The following is an 18,703-nucleotide window of genomic DNA, read 5'->3' as shown; positions in this document are numbered from 1 at the left end:
TCACATATGCAAAATTCCTAAACGTAGTGCCTGGCTCATGGTAAGTTCTCCTAAATAGGAGCCTTTGTGGGCTGCTGTAAAGGAAGTGCCTAGCACACTGCCTGGTACACAGCTGTCCTCAAATATATTTGTTTCTTCTTTCCTCTTCCTTTAGAACATCCAATATTATTCCAAAAAGTCACCCCAAGTAGTGCGCTTAGAGCACAAAGTGTTCCTTGACAAGAAATATCCCAGTCGGCTCTGAATGGCCCCTTGCAAACTAAACACCTCCCCACTTCAGTAGGCAGCTAAAGAAGCAGGTGGGGTTTGCAATGGAAAAAAAAGTAGGCACGGTTGACATTATTATGTCTCTTTTTTATGCACATTTTATCCAGTTGTCATTTAGGAGGAAATTCTCTAGTCTAAATGTCTAGTAATTATACTAACTGTCTAGCAATTCACTAGACTATGATTCAGGTCTTTAAAAATTATCCTTCGAAAACAGTGAAAATCAAGGAAGATGCATAGAATGTTAAATGAATAGTATGACTACATTGTATATACGTACGATCTCTAAGACATAAAAGATGTATGGGATTAAGAAATATAAACTACTCTGCATAAAATATATAAACAACAAGGATATATTGTACAGCACAGGGAAATATAGCCATTATTTTGTAATAACTTTAGGTGGAGTATAATCTATAAAATATTGAATCATTATGTTGTACAATTTAAACTAATATAATATTGTAAATCAACTATACTTCAATAAAGAACACTTGCAGAGGCATGCAGCGGGCGTGGTCTGGAGCTGGGAAGTCGCAGCTGCCGCCGCCGCTGCCACCGTGATGTGCACAGGTCCTCGCCCGGGTGTTCATACCGCAGCCTGTCAGGCGACCGGTGTTGCGGCCACTGCAGCCGCCCGCAGGACCCTTGGGCGCAGAGTATGCGCCACCTTGGCACCTAGTCCCTGAGGCAGGGACGTCCTGGCCCAGAGAAGAACGCTGTTTAGGTGCGAGCCTAACCACCTAAGTGAGGGCACTAAAGCTGCCTGGGGAAGGGCAAGGCCTGCGTTGCCGAGCTTGGGCTCGGGGCCCTGGATTTGTTTGGGTTAGCGGAGATTATAAAACAGCAAAAACTGGTGAGGATAGAGACCAATGCTGGCAGGAATACAGGGAAAGAAAAAATCTCATGCTCAGTTGCTGGAGAAATAGGAAAAGGGAGGCATGAAGACAGTTAGAAACTTGTCCTAAGCCAGTTAGCTCAAAAGTGGAAGAGCTAGGATTCAAATCCAGAGAAGTGTCCACTTCAGACTTCATTCTGGGAGAAAGTAGTATAATTTACAAAAGGAGAAATGAGACAACACATCCTTTCCTAGAAGAGCATTTACCAATTCCCAGTCTGTGGTGATTAACTGCTTGCAGGATCTTGGTTCCCAGGCCAGAGGTTGGGCCCGAGCTCCTGTGGTGGGAGCTCCGAGTCCAAACCGCTGGACTAACAGAGAACCTCAGGCTCCAGGGAATATCAACTGGAGTGAGGCCTCCCGGAGGTCTTCATCTCAGCACCAAGACCCAGCTCTACCCAACTGCCTGCAAACTCCAGTGCTGGATGGCTCAGGCCAAACAACCAGTAAAACAGGAATATAGCATCACACAGCAAAAAAAAAAAAAGAAAAAAGAAGAAAAAGAAATGACAAAAAAATATGTTACAGACGAAGGAGCAAGGTAAAAACCTACAAGACCAAATCAATGAAGACAAAATAGGCAACCCACCTGAAAAAGAATTCAGAGTAATTATAGTAAAGATGATCCAAAATCTCGGAAACAGAATGGAGAAAATACAAGAAACATTTAACAAGGATCTAGAAGAACTAAAGAGCAAACAAACAGTGATGAACAACACAATTACTGAAATTAAAAATACTCTACAAGGGGGCTTCCCTGGTGGCGCAGTGGTTGAGAGTCCGCCTGCCGATGCAGGGGACACGGGTTCGTGCCCCGGTCTGGGAAGATCCCACAAGACGCGGAGCAGCTCGGCCTGTGAGCCATGGCCGCTGAGCCTGTGCGTCCGGAGCCTGTGCTCCACAACGGGAGAGGCCACAACAGTGAGAAGCCCGCGTACCACAAAAAAAAAAAATACAAGGAATCAATAACAGAATAACTGAGGCAGAAGAATGGATAAGTGAGCTGGAAGATAAAATGGTGGAAATAACTGCCAGGGAGCAGAATAAAGAAAAAAGAATGAAAAGAATTGAGGACAGTCTCAGAGACCTCTGGGACAACACTGAACGCACCAACATTCGAATTATAGGGGTCCCAGAAGAAGAGAAAATGAAAGGGTCTGAGAAAATATTTGAAGAGATTATAATTGAAAACTTCCCTAACATGGGAAAGGAAATAGTCAATCAAGTCCAGGAAGCACAGAGAGTACCATACAGGATAAACCCAAAGAGAAACATGCCGAGACACATATTAATCAAACTATCAAAAATTAAAAACTAGGAAAAAATGTTAAAAGCAACAAATAACATCCAAGGGAATCCCCATAAGGTCGACAGCTGATTTTTCAGCAGAAACTCTGCAAGCCAGAAGGGAGTGGCAGGACATATTTACAGTGATGAAAGGGAAAAACCTAAAACCAAGATTAGTCTACCCAGCAAGGATCTCATTCAGATTCAATGGAGAAATTAAAAGCTTTACAGGTAAGCAAAAGTTAAGAGAATTCAGCACCACCAAACCAGCTTTACAACAAATGCTAAAGGAACTTCTCTAGGCAGGAAACACAAGAGAAGGAAAAGACCTACAAAAACAAACCCAAAACAATTAAGAAAATGGTAACAGGAACATACATATTGATAATTACCTTAAATGTAAATGGATTAAATGCTCCAACCAAAAGACATAGACAAAAACAAGACCCGTACAAATGCTGTCTACAAGAGACCCACTTCAGACCTAGAGACACATACAGACTGAAAGTAAGGGGATGGAAAAAGATATTCCATGCAAATGGAAATCAAAAGAAAGTTGGAGTAGCAATTCTCATATCAGACAAAATAAACTTTAAAATAAAGACTATTACAAGAGACAAAGAAGGACACTACATAATGATCAAGGTATATACCAAGAAGGTATAACAATTGTAAATATTTATGCACCCAACATAGGAGTACCTCAATACATAAGGCAAATGCTAAAAGCCTTAAAAGGGGAAATCAATAGTAACACAATAATAGTAGGGGACTTTAACACCCCACTTTCACCAATGGACTGATCATCCAAAATGAAAATAAATAAGGAAACACAAGCTTTAAATGACACGTTAAACAAGATGGACTTAACTGATATTTATAAGGCATTCCAACCAAAAACAACAGAATACACTTTCTTCTCAAGTGCTCGTGGAACATTCTCGAGGATAGACCATATCTTGGGTCACAAATCAAGCCTTGGTAAATTTAATAAAATTGAAATCATATCAAGTATCTTTTCCAACCACAACGCTATGAGACTAGATATCAATTACAGGAAAAAAAACAGTAAAAAATAGAAACACATGGAGGTTAACCAATTCAGTACTAAATAGCCAAGAGATCACTGAAGAAATCAAAGAGGAAATCAAAAAATACCTAGAAACAAATGACAATGAAAACACAATGACCCAAAACCTATGGGATGCAGCAAAAGCAGTTCTAAGAAGGGAGTTTACAGCAATACAATCCTACCTCAAGAAACAAGAAAAATCTCAAATAAACAACCTAAACTTACACCTAAAGCAATCAGAGAAAGAAGAAAAAAAAAAACCCCCAAACTTAGCAGAAGGAAAGAAATCAAAAAGATCAGATCAGAAATAAATGAAAAAGAAATGAAGGAAATGATAGCAAAGAACAATAAAACTAAAAGCTGGTTCTTTGAGAAGATAAACAAAATTGATAAACCATTAGCCAGAGTCATCAAGAAATAAAGGGAGAAGACTCAAATCAATAGAATTAGAAGTAAAAAAGAAGTAACAACTGACACTGCAGAAATACAAAGGATCATGAGAGATTACTACAAGCAGCTATATGCCAATAAAATCGACAACCTGGAAGAAATGGACAAATTCTTAGAAAAGCACAACCTTCTGAGACTGAACCAGGAAGAAATAGAAAATATAAGCAGACCAATCACAAGCACTGAAATTGAGACTGTGATTAAAAATCTTCCAACAAACAGAAGCCCAGGACCAGATGGCTTCACAGGTAAATTCTGTCAAACATTTAGAGAAGAGCTAACATCTATCCTTCTCAAACTCTTCCAAAATACAGCAGGGGGAGGAACACTCCCAAACTCATTCTACGAGGCCACCATCACCCTGATAGCAAAACCAGATAAAGATGTCACAAAGAAAGAAAACTACAGGCCAATATCACTGATGAACATAGATGCAAAAATCCTCAACAAAATACTAGCAAACAGAATCCAACTGCACATTAAAAGGATATTACATCATGATCAAGTGTGATTTATCCCAGGAATGCAAGGATTATTCAATATACACAAATCAATCACCGTGATACAGCATATTAACAAACTGAAGGATAAAAACCATATGATAATCTCAATAGATGCAGACAAAGCTTTTGAAAAAATTCAACACCTATGTATAATCAAAACCCTCCAGAAAGTAGGCATAGAGGGAACTTACCTCAACATAATAAAGGCCGTATATGACAAACCCACAGCCAACATCATCCTCAATGGTGAAAAACTGAAACCATTTCCACTAGATCTGGAACAAGACAAGGTTGCCCACTCTCACCACTATTATTCAACATAGTTTTGGAAGTTTTAGCCACAGCAATCAGAGAAGAAAAAGAAAAGGAATCCAAATTGGAAAAGAAGTAAAGCTGTCACTGTCTGCAGATGACATGATACTATACATAGAGAATCCTAAAGATGCTACCAGAAAACTACTAGAGCTAATCAATGAATTTGGTAAAGTTGCAGGATACAAAATTAATGCACAGAAATCTCTGGCATTCCTATACACTAATGATGAAAAATCTGAAAGAGAAATTAAGGAAACACTCCCATTTACCACTGCAACACCTAGGAATAAACCTACCTAGGGAGACCAAAGACCTGTATGCAGAAAACTATAAGACACTGATGAAAGAAATTAAAGATGATACAAACAGGTGGAGAGATATACTATGTTCTTGGATTGGAAGAATCAACATTGTGAAAATGACTATACTACCCAAAGCAATCTACAGATTCAATGCAATCCCTATCAAACTACCAATGGCATTTTTCACAGAACTAGAACAAAAAATTTCACAATTTGTATGGAAACACAAAAGATCCTGAATAGCCAAAACAATCAAGAGAAAGAAAAACGGAGCTGGAGGAATCAGGCTCCTGGACTTCAGACTATACTACAAAGTTACAGTAGTTAAGACAGTATGGTACTGGCACAAAAACAGAAATATAGATTAATGGAACAGGATAGAAAGCCCAGAGATAAACCCATGCACATATGGTCACCTTATCTTTGATAAACGAGGCAAGAATAAACAATGGAGAAAAGACAGCCTCTTCATTAAGTGCTGCCGGGAAAACTGGACAGCTACATGTAAAAGAATGAAATTAGAACACTCCCTAACACCATACACAAAAATAAACTCGAAATGGATTAAAGACCTACATGTAAGGCCAGACACTATAAAACTCTTAGAGGAAAACATTGGCAGAACACTCTATGACATACATCACAGCAAGATCCTTTTTGACCCACCTCCTAGAGAAATGGAAATAAAAACAAAAATAAACAAATGGGACCTAATGAAATTTTAAAGCTTTTGCACAGAAAAGGAAACCATAAACAAGACGAAAAGACAACCCTCAGAATGGGAGAAAATATTTGCAAATGAAGCAACTGACAAAGGATTAATCTCCAAAATATATAAGCGGCTCATGCAGCTCAATATCAAAAAAGCAAACAACCGAATCCGAAAATGGGCAGAAGACCTAAACAGACACTTCTCCAAAGAAGATATACAGATTGCCAACAAACACAAGAAAGGATGCTCAACATCACTAATCATTAGAGAAATGCAAATCAAAACTACAATGAGGTATCATCTCACACCAGTCAGAATGGCCATCATCAAAACATCTACAAAGAATAAATGCTGGAGAGGGTGTGGAGAAAAGATAGCCCTCTTGCACTGTTGGTGGGAATGTAAATTGATACAGCCACTATGGAGAACAGTATGGAGGTAACTTAAAAAACTAAAAATAGAATTACCATATGACCCAGCAATCCCATTACTGGGCATATACCCTGAGGAAACCACCATTCAAAAAGAGTCATGTACCACAATGTTCATTGAAGCACTATTTACAATAGCCAGGACATGGGAGCAACCTAAGTGTCCATCGACAGATGAATGGATAAAGAAGATGTGGCACATATATACAATGGAATATTACTCAGCCATAAAAAGAAATGAAATTGAGTTATTTGTAGTGAGGTGGATGGACCTAGAGTCTGTCATACAGAGTGAAGCAAGTCAGAAAGAGAAAAACAAATACCATATGCTAACACATAGATATATATCTAAAAAAAAAAAAAAAAAGGTTCTGATGAACCTAGGGGCAGGACAGGAATAAAGACAGACGTGGAGTTGGACTCGAGGACATGGGGAGGGGGAAGGGTAAGCTGGGACGAAGTGAGAGAGTAGCATTGACATGTATACACTACCAAATGTAAAATAGATAGCTAGTGGGAAGCAGCCGCATAGCACAGGGAGATCAGCTCGGTGCTTTGTGACCACCTAGAAGGGTGGGATAGGGAGGGTGGGAGGGAGACACAAGAGGGAGGGGATATGGGGATATACGTATGCATATAGCTGATTCACTTTGTTATACAGCAGGAACTGACACAACACTGTAAAGCAATTATACTCCAATAAAGATGTAAAAAAAAAAAAAAAACCCTGTAGAGAAAATAAAGGAAATACTCGAAATGTTTGATTTTCTTTTGAAGTTAGTAATCATAATTGTTGGTTTCACATTGCTCTCTTTTTTAGGTTTTGTAAAATCTGTGTATATTGCTTTTGGTTTGTTCTCACTCTTGAAGGATTCGGCTGAACACAGAAATCTAAGTTGACAATTATTTTTCCTTGACATTTTGAAGATGTTATTAAGCATCCTTCTGGTCTGGACTGTAACTGTTGAGAAGTCAGCTTATAATCTATTTGTCATTACTTTCTATGCAATCTGTATTTTCTCTCTAATTGCTTTTGAGAATTTCATTTTGTCTTTGGTGTGGAATCTAGGTGTGAATGTTTTTATTTGTTCTGCTCTGGACTCAGTGTGATTCTTCAATCTGATGATTCATAACTTTAATTCTGCAAAAATTTCACCCATTGTTGCTTCAGCTCTTAACTCTCCCCATCTTACCTTCTTTTAAGTTAACAGACTTTATTTTTTAGAATAGCTTTATATTTAGAGAAAAACGGAGCAGAAAGTACAGAGTTCCCATACACTCCGTCTTTCCATTTCCTTTGTTTTCCCTTTTTAACATCGGGCATTGATGTGGCACATTTTTATAATTTATGAACCAAATACATTATTATTAACTAAAGTGTACAGTTTACATTAGGGTTCAATCTTTGCTGTACAGTTCTGTGGGTTTTGCCAATGCTTAATGTCATGTACCCACCATTACAGCATCATACAGAACAGTTTCAGTGCCCTAAACATCCCCTGGGCTCCAGCTGTTCATCCCTCCTCACCGCTCATTCCAACTCCTGGCAACCGCTGATCTTTTAACCATCTCTACAGTTTGACCTTTTCCAAACATCATATAGTTGGAACCATATAGTATGTAGCCTTTTCAGACAGGCTTCTTTCTCTTGACAAGATGCATTTAAGGCTCCTCTATATGTTTCCCTGGCTTCATAGGTTCTTTTTTTGTTTGTTTGTTTTTTATCTCTGAACCGTATTGCATTGCATGGATGTATAGTTTGTTTACCCATTCACTTATTGAAGGACATGTCGGTTGTTTCAAAGTCTGGGCAATTATGAACAAAGTTCTATAAACATTCATGTTCAGGTTTCTGTGTGGACATAAGTTTTCAACTCATCTGGTCAAGTACCTAGGGGCATTACTGCTGGATTATATGGTAAGACTATGTCCAGCCTTGCAGGAACCTGCCAAACTGTCCTCCGAAGTGACTGCACCATTTTACATTCCCACCAGCAATGAATGAGGTTCCTGTCCATGTGACACATCCTCACCGGCATTGACTAGTGTGTCAGTGTTTTGGATTCTGACCATTCCAATAAGGTGTGTAGTGGTATCACATCGTTTTAATTTTCAATTCCCTAATGACACATGATAATCCTATCTTTTCTTCTTCCGAAATTGTTTAAAATATTCTAGATCTTCTCATTTTATCTTCCAGGTTATTAACTTTGTTTTCTTATTTTCCATTTCTTTATTGTTCCATCTGGCAGTTAGCTGATTCCCACAGATCTATTTTCCAGTTCATGAATTCCTTCATTAGTAATATTTGGCTTTATGTTTTAATTTTTAATCTATTTTAATTGTGACATTCATCTGGCTCTTTTAAAATTCTGCCTATTCTTTTTATGATAAAGTCCTACTCTTTTGTTATGACTTTTAAAACTTTGATACATTTAATAATTTCACACCTACATTCTTTCAGATTACTCTCAGCCCCACACCCCATCCCTGCCCCCTTAGTTCTTGGGATTCTGATTCTTCTGTTTGCTGTTCATGCTGACCTTCATGGTGGACTACTTTCTTGTGGTATTTGTAACTTTTGACTATGAGCTAATCTTCAGCAGAGCTGTTCTCCCCCTAAACCCCATGGGACTCCCGAGCATCCTGGGCTACATGTAGGCATGTCCCTACAGAGGGGTCCTGGGTTTGCTTCCGCCATGGTTCCAGGGCCCTTCAAAGTACCAGTTTTCATATAAAATAAATTTTACTGTAATTACTGCACCATTTAAGTAATATACACTTAGATCTCCATACTCATTTGGGTTTTAATTTCTCACTCAGCTTCAAATGGATGGCAAGCTCCTTGTACTTTCTTTGCTTTGATGGACAGTTTTTTCTAGTTTCCTTTTCATGGACTCATTGACAGTCTCAGATTTATGCAGTGGTATCATTTTCTACCCTCCTTGCACAGTTCAGGGTCCCCACGTGGATGTTAAAGCCCCAGGCTCCATCCCTATTGCCTGTATCCCTGTAGGCACCTCAGCTGAAACGTACCATGAGAATATCCCGTTCCCCTCTGTTTCTGACACCTAAGGATTTCTCTTTCTTTTGACCTTGGCTGTGCATTGTGGGTTTGTGTATGTGTATGTGTGTGTGTGTGTGTGTGTGAGCGCACACACCTTCAATTCTGCATTTTTATGCGTTTGTAGCATCAAGGGGTCCCATATCAGTCAGTTTTCCACTGTGCCACCACCCTTTGTACGAGTATAACTTTTGTAATAATGATTTTTTAAAAGCATGCATATTTACGGGAGAAAAAATAGGAAATGTATCCTCTTATAAATTCTTGACCCACAAGGAAGGGTGCTGGTTGACCAGTGGTGCAGGCAAAGAGGTGGGAAGGGATATCTTGATTTCAATTCCTTTCCTTCCAACAGCCTGCAGTGCTTTCATATAGTCACAAATGTCCTGGGACACTTGGCAATATGACCTCACTCTCCACCCAACACCACAATTGACTCGTCCAAATTCGCTGCCCACCATGTGCTTCAAGATTTACATGATGGCTTCCTCCTCGCCCCAAAACACCGATGCCATCCCTCCAAAAATACTACATGCTGTTGACCTTCTCCCTCCCTTTGGAGTTTGTGAGGACTCAAAAATGGGTCTTTTCACCACATTTTGTCAAATTCCCAGCAAGTCTTCCCTTTGGTGTTGTCCCAAAGAGACCCAGGTTTGGATGCCTGTAACAGGGTCAGTCTCGGTAGAAGGAACATCATTTTGATTTCTTTCAGGATGTAAATATAAAGATTTTCCCTCTGCCCTTTGTGCAAACACCTCTGCACACCTCTGCACAAACCCCAGGCCCACGTCCCGAAAGGGAAGCAAACGCACATTTCTCAACACCAGTTCCAACCTGTTCCAATCATTTTCCAGCCGTTCATTTCCTGCCTCGTGGCCTTTTCTACTAGTGCACTGAACTGTAGTTCAAATACTTTCTGATTTCCTTTTTAATTTACTCAAGTATATTGTAATCTCCTTGAGGGAGATCAGGAACCACGTTTTTTGACTTTGATATTTCTCATGGCCTGCAGCACATAGCAAGCATTGGATCCATATTTTCTGTTCCTGTTTCTTTCCTTATATCTCCAGGCTTTAATTGGGCAGCATTGTAAAGAAAAAAAGGCCAGATATGTTGGGTGAGTTTTTCTGCCACATAAATAGAGGAGATAACAGAGCAAAAGGGAACTTGCAGTGGCTTGAGAGTGAAAGGCTGGGAAGTCTGCATGTCCTCAGCTAGGGAGAAGAAGCAAATGTCACTTTTTTCCAGGAAGCAGCCCTGTGCTGCTCTTTCCATGTCCGTTTCTCCCATTACAAAGAGGCCATGATCTTTGTCAATGTGATCTTGTGAAGTGGAGCCGGTAAATGGGAAAATTAAACGTCTTTCCTGAAGGAGACTGATTCTTGCTGGGAGGACAAAAGCTAAACGTGCTCCTGGGGGCAGAGGGAGCCTGCACAGCTTTGGGTCTGCAGCCAGGGCCATACTGTCTTTCTCTCTCCGGCAGACAGCATTATCTATCTACTCACAAGGTCGAAGCCATGGGTTTCATATTTGAAAAAAAAGAAGATTCAAATAGACATCATCCAGCAAATCACAGGAAAGAATGTTTGAGGTAGAAAACACTAGAATAAACTACAAAAGGGAGTACCCTTCCCTGAAGGGTTTAGGGAGTGTGGCGCATCATCCCGTAAGGTCTAGACAGTGACCGGAGGTGGAATTAGGGTCAGACCGCCTGCAATCAATTCGCCTTCGACACTCACTACCCATTTGATCTTGGTTCCGATACTCTGCTTCTCTATCCATCCACTCAACCATTCGTTTACCTATTTTTCTAGTCTTTTAGTTAACAAAGTTACACAAATTCTATTCTGCTTCAGGCACTATACTAGAGTTTTCACAGATTAACCCAGGCAGCCCTCATCTCAACGTAATGTGGCTGGTGTCACTGTCCCACCCATTTTACAGATGTGGCACAGAGCGGTTAAGGAACTTGCTCAGTCTCTCTGAGCTCCAGGCCTAACATCTACCAAATGCAACACAACAGTATTTACCTATAGGAGTTTTGTTGGAATTAAGCGGGGCTGCATGCGTACATCGTACCTGGCACACCTTGATTACTCAGTATGTATCCCTGGAGAGATCTTTATTTCCTGCCTGAAGCCAGGGAACTGGTGGGTGGGGTGGATCACACACCCCTCCCTGAGCCCTTCCCGTCATGGAGTCTGTGATTCCAAGAATGCATATCCAGAGAGAAGGCTCAGCTCTCCAATAGGAACTTGCTACGTCCAAAGTCAGAGAAATCAGTTCCTTCTCTGCCCTCAGACTCGTCCTCTGCTTCCAGAGGGACTGCAGTTGTCTTTCAGATTAGATTTCATTCTAGTCTGTGAGGCTGTGTGAGTGCTAAGGGGATTGCTTCGGGAAAGGATTTTATAGCATGCAATGGACTAGCCTTCAGACTGCCTCAGCATTCCTCCCCCGAGGTCGGTTGTAAAAAGTCCATTTTGAACCTGTACCCCTTAGGTTTTGTCCAGGGCTTGAGAATTTGCTGAAATACATCTTCTAAAATCAGCCCACACATATACCCTTGCAGGCACACATCTACATTTTTTTTTTCTTGGTTTCTGGCCAAAGCCCCTGACCCTAGGCAGTGATGGTATGGAAAGGAACAGTGTGTGGTTTTGAGAAGCTGGGTTTGATGTTCTGTTTCATTCCCAGTCAAGGAAGCGAATGCTTTGGGGGTCTCTGAGGACCTCATTGGGTTGTGCCTTACTCCCTCACTCATTCATTCACTCACTCGTTCATCCATTGTAAAAAGAACATTACTAAAGCACTTAGTGCGAGATCGGCATCTCTGTATTTTCACAGAGATGAATAACACATAGTCTTTGGCCTCTATCAGCTCAGAGTCCTGCTGGAGAGACAGTCCTGCAAACCAGTAGTTATGGCAAAATGAGACGACTGAATTTGCATAGGGCTGGAGGTAGCAAGAAACATGGAATGTTTTGCCATCAGAGGATGGTTCAAAATTTGGGAGAAGAAAGAAGCCATCAAAGGAGAGGCCTGAAGGGCAGGAGCCAGATGGCAAAGGACTCAGCTTTTGTGCTAAAGGATCTGGGGTGTCCTGGGAACAGTGGAGCCATTGGATGAGACTAGCTGTATGCCTGGTAGACCCAAGATTCTTCACTTGCTGTCCATGTTTTTGCAGTCCTGGCCTGTAATTGGAAACCACGTGTAAGATTGGCTGTTACAAGACATGGAAGCAACCTAAATGTCCATTGACAGATGAATGGATAAAGAAGATGTGGTATATATATATATATATATATATATATATATATATATATATATACACACACACAATGGAATACGACTACTCAGCCATTGAAAAGAATGAAATAATGCCACTTGTAGCAACATGGATGGATCTAGAGATTGTCATACTGAGTGAAGTAAGTCAGACAGAGAAAGAGAAATATCGAATGATACCCTTTGTATGCGGAATCTAAAAAGAAATGATACAAATGAACTTACTTACAAAACAGAAACAGACTCACAGACTTAGAGAACAAACTTATGGTTACCAGGAGGGAAGGTGGGGGGAAGGGATAGTTAGGGAGTTTGGGATCGACATGTACACACTGCTATATTTAAAACAGATAACCAACAAGGACCTACTATATAGCACGGGGAACTCTGCTCAATGTTATGTGGCCGCCTAGATGGGAGGGGAGTTTGGGGGAGAATGGATACATGTGTATGTATGGCTGAGTCCCTCTGCTGTGCGCCTGAAACTATCACAACATTGTTAATCGGCTATACTCTGATATAAAATAAAAAGTTAAAAAAAAAAAAAGATTGGCTGTTACAGGTGGGTGAGGAATGGCAAATTTGAACAATGGTGCTATAGTGTGCAAGAAGGTCACCAGTAAATTCTATCCCAGTGATACAGATCTGTCAGGGTCCTCCCCTGGTCTCAGAGGCAGGCAGTACAGGCAGACTAAACTCTCCTGCTCCCAGGCTTTGAAGTGACTGGGAGAAAGTCACCTGTAAGAAATTGCTGATGAGGATCCATTGTAAACTGTTATTAATATCACCACCACCCATAACAATTTACTCTGGATCTACCAGTTGCATGGTATCGTGCTGAAAACTTGGCAATGGCTATCTTTGGGGTCCAGCTCAGAGGTCTCCACCTCCAGGAAGTCTTCCCTGAATGCACAGGGATGTGAGTATGAGACTATGTTTTCTCCTTCCATGACATCTTGGATATCTCCTCAATAGAGAACCTGTCACACTGGAATATAACTGCCACTTGCTTCTAAGTTCTCCCCATTAGGAGGTGAGTTTATTCAGGGTGGGGATCTTGTCTTATTCTTCCTGTATCCCCAGTCCCTGGCACAGGAATTGGCACATAGTAGGTGGTCCATAAAACTGTGTTGACTGTAGATGACACGAGTCTCCTCTCCTTGATCAGCTTGTGATCTACTGGTCCGAGGATCAGCAAGAGCTAGGGAGAGGAAGGAATCTGTGAAACCCCAGGCAAAGGGGTCAGGTAGTTTCTGAAACACAGAAATCAAGGCTGACTCTTGGGGAAAGCAAGTTCCAATCAAAGATGCCAGTGATAGAGTCCAGTGGGCCCCCACAGAGGTGCACCTTCCGTCTACAGCCTAAAGGCGTCAGGGGGATGTTGCTGCTGATCCCATTAGGGTTTGCTGTGAACACTGAGAGGGAAACTGACCCCGTTTCAATCCTGTTTCATGTCTTTCCCCAGGGACCGGCCACTTTGGGTTTCTGAGAAGCCCGAATGGAATTGGAATGGCAAAGGAACAACTTTCTTTGTAGAAAATATAGGGCACCCTCATCAACAGGCTTATGTTCTCAGTGAGAACAGATCCGGTCTCTGTGAGCTCTGAGCTGTGGTCCTGGGAGTGATGGTGGTTGGGGGCTGCAGCACTGAGACCAAGTCCTTTCCTTACCAGTTGCCCTGGAAGGAAGCTGCTGGTCAGAGCTGGGATGTAGTCTGTGGCTTTGGAACAGAGTGAGGTCAGCCAGACCTTCTGATCACTGACCTTGGGGCCTTGCTTCGCTACCACACTCTAGATTAAAAGCCAGATGACCTTGGATCTGGAAATAATGGCATTCCAGAGCCTAGGACCTCTGTATCCATGATCTCTAAATTGAACAATTTGCTAGAGAGAAAAAAGTACCTTTGGGGGGAGGAGAGGAATAGTACAAGATTCTGGACACAAATAGACTGAATTTGGAAGATAAATCTCCCTTATTTAAATGTCAGAATATTCCATTTCTGTATAATGCTGAGAAGTCACAAAACCAAAATAAAAATAGGGCTAGGCTTAAATGTACCCAGTTAGATGCAGACACGGGCTGTCTTTGCCATAAAGGTTTTAGCACCACCTTCCAACTGAGGTCTCTGCTCTGCGGATGGAGCTCAAGTGTTGCAGAACTCACTGCTGCCTGTCGCCATCTGGCTGAGATTTCATAGGCCACCTGATCAGCCGTGCAAGTTGGTGTTGGGGAATTTTATGCACACAGGTCCCCAACCTGTGTCTCTCGAAGAAGAAAAAGGAAAAAGAGGAGAGAGGATTGGGCAACTCCATCAAGCATCAAACAACGTACATGGTCACAATTTTCCATTAGAGGGTGGAGTTGGCGAAATATAACTCTCTGGAGGAAGACTGCAGAAAAACGGCAAGAAGTCCAGGAAATCCTGCGTACCAAGCCCTTCTGGAGTCAGCTTCACACGCCTGTAGACGGTCAAGTTGCTATAAAGGTAAAGGAGTATGCATTTGCGAGCGTAAGTGGATTCATAGTAGCTTTCTGACATTGTACATTTTCTCCATCAATAGTCCTCAAAATCCTATGACTCACTGTGTAAGAGTGTGAGGGCCTTTTAATATCACAGAAAGATCCTTGTGTTTTAAAAGGCTGGGAATGTAAGGAAAAAAAAAGAAAAAGATAGCAATAATCCTACAACCCGTGCCAAGAAATATCTTCTTTCTTTCAGCAAGTAACATGACATCACCGCCTTTCAGTTCCTTTTTAACTGAAGTGCTACCAACAAGCTCTCTGAGACTGTAAAATCCTTAAGCAAAGCGATCACACCCACTGTCCATTTATCTGCATTTAAATGCCTAGGACAGTGCAGGGAGCTTAGTGGGCACTCAAGACTTGGTTGTGGCTTGAAGGAGAAAGCGAAGGAGAGAGAAAAAAGGAAAGAAGAGAGGAGAGAAAATGGAGGAGCAGAGAGGGAAGAAAGAGGAAAGAGAAGAACAGAAGGGAGAAATGAAGCCCTTATAGGGAGGATCCTGTACCTGTTGTCAGAGCTATCCACAACTAAAGCAGAAGAAGACCCGGTTTCTCTTTCTGTGGAGCGTGGTGGGGTGACTTGGAGGGCTGGGCTGGGCCCTACGAGAGCTCGCCCATCCCATTTGATGACAGCCTCCTCTCCCTACTAATGGTGGTGGTGCTCCTCTGGCTTCCTCTCCTGTATCCCAGGTCTGAAGTACCAGACGGGGGTGAGCCCGTGGCCAGAGGTGCCTGGGAGAGTGTGTGGGGTAGGGGAGTAGTCAGGTTCAGATTCCAACGCAGGAGAGTGTTTGGGACAGACGTGACGATCCTCTCGTCCCATTCCGCTACGATGCAGCTGAAGTCAAGATAAAGAAGCTGGGAATGGAATCTGGGTCTTTCAGCTATTGGCTATGATCATACAACAACCAACCACACAGACCCTGAGGAACACACCGAGAATTCAGTTATACAAGCCTGCTTTACCTCTCTCACGGAAGGTAGAAACAGGGCACTCAGAAACTAAAGGAGGGGGGAGGGATAAATTAGGAGGTTGGGATTAACATAAACACACAACTATATATAAAATAGATAACCAACAAGGGCCTACTGTATAGCACAGGGAACTCTACTCAATATTCTGTAATGACCTGTATGGGAAAAGAAGCTGAAAAAGAATGGATATATGTATATGTATAACTGAACCACTTTGCTGTACACCTGAAACTAACACAACATTGTAAATCAACTATACCCCAATATAAAATAAAAATTAAATTAGAAAAATTAAAGAACAACAACAAAATAAATTAGGGGAGCCACATGCACTGCTGGTGGGAATGTAAATTGGTTGTACTTCTTCTGAAAATTAGAAGTATCTACTGAAGTGGAGTATATGTACATCCTATGGCCCAGGAGTTTCATTCCCTGGTGTATTCCCCAACAATTAAGTGCCTACATGCACCAAAAATATGTGCAAGTATGTTCAAAGAAGACAAAAATGAGAAATAACACAAATGTCTATGAATAGCAAGTGTATAAGTAACTTACAGTGTATTTGTACAATGGAATACCATGTAGTAATGAAAAAAACAGTAAGCTCTGATTAGTAATGCAGTAATACAGATCCAAGTCATAAAAGACACAAGTGAATATATGTTGTATGATTCCACCACTTATTTAAAGTTAAATAGAAGGCAAAACCTACCCATGACCATGGAGGGCAGAATGGCAGTTACCTCTGGGAGCGATATTGGCTGTACGAGGCCACGAAGGACCTTTCTGGGGTGCTGGTCATGTTCTAGGTCTCAATCTGGGTGGTAGTTACACAGATATACAAAAATTTAACTGGGCACTGAGATCTGTGCAATATAATGAATGTACAGTCAGCTCTCTGTATCCACGGGTTCTGCATCCCCGGATTCAACCAGCCACAAATTGAAAATTTTTCAGAAAAAAATTCCAAGAAGTTCCAAAAAGAAAAACTTTGATTTGCAGTGCAGCCGCAACTATTTACATAGCATTTACATTGTATTTACAACTATTAACATAGCATTTACATAGTATTAGGTATTAAAAGTAACCTAGAGATGATTTAAAGTATGTGGGAGAATGTGCATAAGTTATATGCAAATACTACTCCATTTATATAAGGGACTTGAACATCTGTGGATTTTGGTAACTGAGGGAACCAAAGGAACCAGTCCCCACTGATACCAAGGTTGACTGTGTATTACAGTCCACAGAAGGGGAAAAAAAAAAAAAGAAGAGTGGCATAGTAGAGGTCTAAGGTGTTCTTCCACTTTGGGGGTCAAAAGAGGGAATAACAAGAAAGTGGAAGGAAGCTGACTTTCTAAACAGACAATAAAAACCTCATTTTTAAAGAAATATGAACTTTTTTTTTTAACAAAAATGTCTTAAAGGATGAAGGGGCATGAGCTATGTCAAATTCTTCCATATTATTGGAATTATTTAACAAGACATGTTTTACTTTTATAATTTAAGCCAGAGGTCAGCAATCTTTTTCTGTAAAGGGCTAATTAGTAAATATTTTCAGCTTTACGAGCCATATAGTGTCTGTCACAACTACTCAGCTCTGACCTTGCAGCTCGAAAGCAGCCATAAAAACACAAAGTGCATGAATGGATGGGATGTGTTCCAATAAAACTTTATTTACAAAGACAGGCAATGGGCTAATGTGGGCCATAATTTGCAGGATCCTGATTTAAGCAATCAAAAATGGAAATAAAATGATTACAAAATAATATATATATGAACAAGAATAAATCCCAATTTAATCATTGTTATCATCTATTATATTTAGTGGGTACCTACTGTTTGATGGGTATATACCAATTATACTATTTAACTTGGTGAGATTGGTGCCATTACAATCCCCAATTGAAAGAGGAGGAAACTGGCCCTTAAAAAGGGTAAGTAGGGCTTCCCTGGTGGCACAGTGGTTGAGAGTCCACCTGCCAATGCAGGGGACACGGGTTCGTGCCCCGGTCTGGGAAGATCCCACATGCCGCGGAGCGGCTGGGCCCGTGAGCCATGGCCGCTGAGCCTGCACGTCCGGAGCCTGTTCTCCGCAACGGGAGAGGCCACAACAGTGAGAGGCCCGCGTACCGCAAAAAAAAAAAAAAAAAAAAAAAAAGGGTAAGTAAATTTCCTAAGGTCATAGAACTGGTAAAGGTCAGTTCTTATATCTGAACCCAAAGCCTTTGTTCTTAACTGCATGCCAAGCTGCTACATTTATGATTTTTTTGTGTGTGAAATGGTACCACCAAAGTTGTAATAAATTACCAGGATATACAAAATGTCCACTAAAACTTGTATGTAAAAATAGTTAAATGCCCCCAAAAGATGAAAAGACAACTCACTTTTTTCCCCCATTTTCACCAGTATTTGAAGGAATTCAAATTAAGGCAACATTGCACCTCCTAAAATATCAAAACAAATGGTAACACTCGATGCTGCTAGGTTATTGTAAAATTGGTCCATTGATTCATTATTAGAAGCACTTTTCAATGGAGACAAACCTTTGGGGCATTAATATGAGACTACAGAGTGAGGCTCCTAGAGATGTTTACAGCCATTAACCCTTCAAAATCT

General features: G+C 41.0%; 1 protein-coding gene across 2 annotated transcripts in view; it reads right to left on the bottom strand.

The window, feature by feature from the left end:
* GRIN2A (glutamate ionotropic receptor NMDA type subunit 2A) overlaps positions 1 to 18,703 on the bottom strand; it is a 364,343-nt gene that overhangs the window by 9,380 nt on the left and 336,260 nt on the right. The window lies entirely within an intron of this gene.

This window comes from Tursiops truncatus, chromosome 15, assembly GCF_011762595.2.
Source record: "Tursiops truncatus isolate mTurTru1 chromosome 15, mTurTru1.mat.Y, whole genome shotgun sequence".
Lineage (NCBI taxonomy): Eukaryota > Metazoa > Chordata > Mammalia > Artiodactyla > Delphinidae > Tursiops > Tursiops truncatus.
The sequence above is the reverse complement of the archived record's forward strand: the minus strand, read 5'-3'. Positions and strand labels throughout refer to the sequence as shown.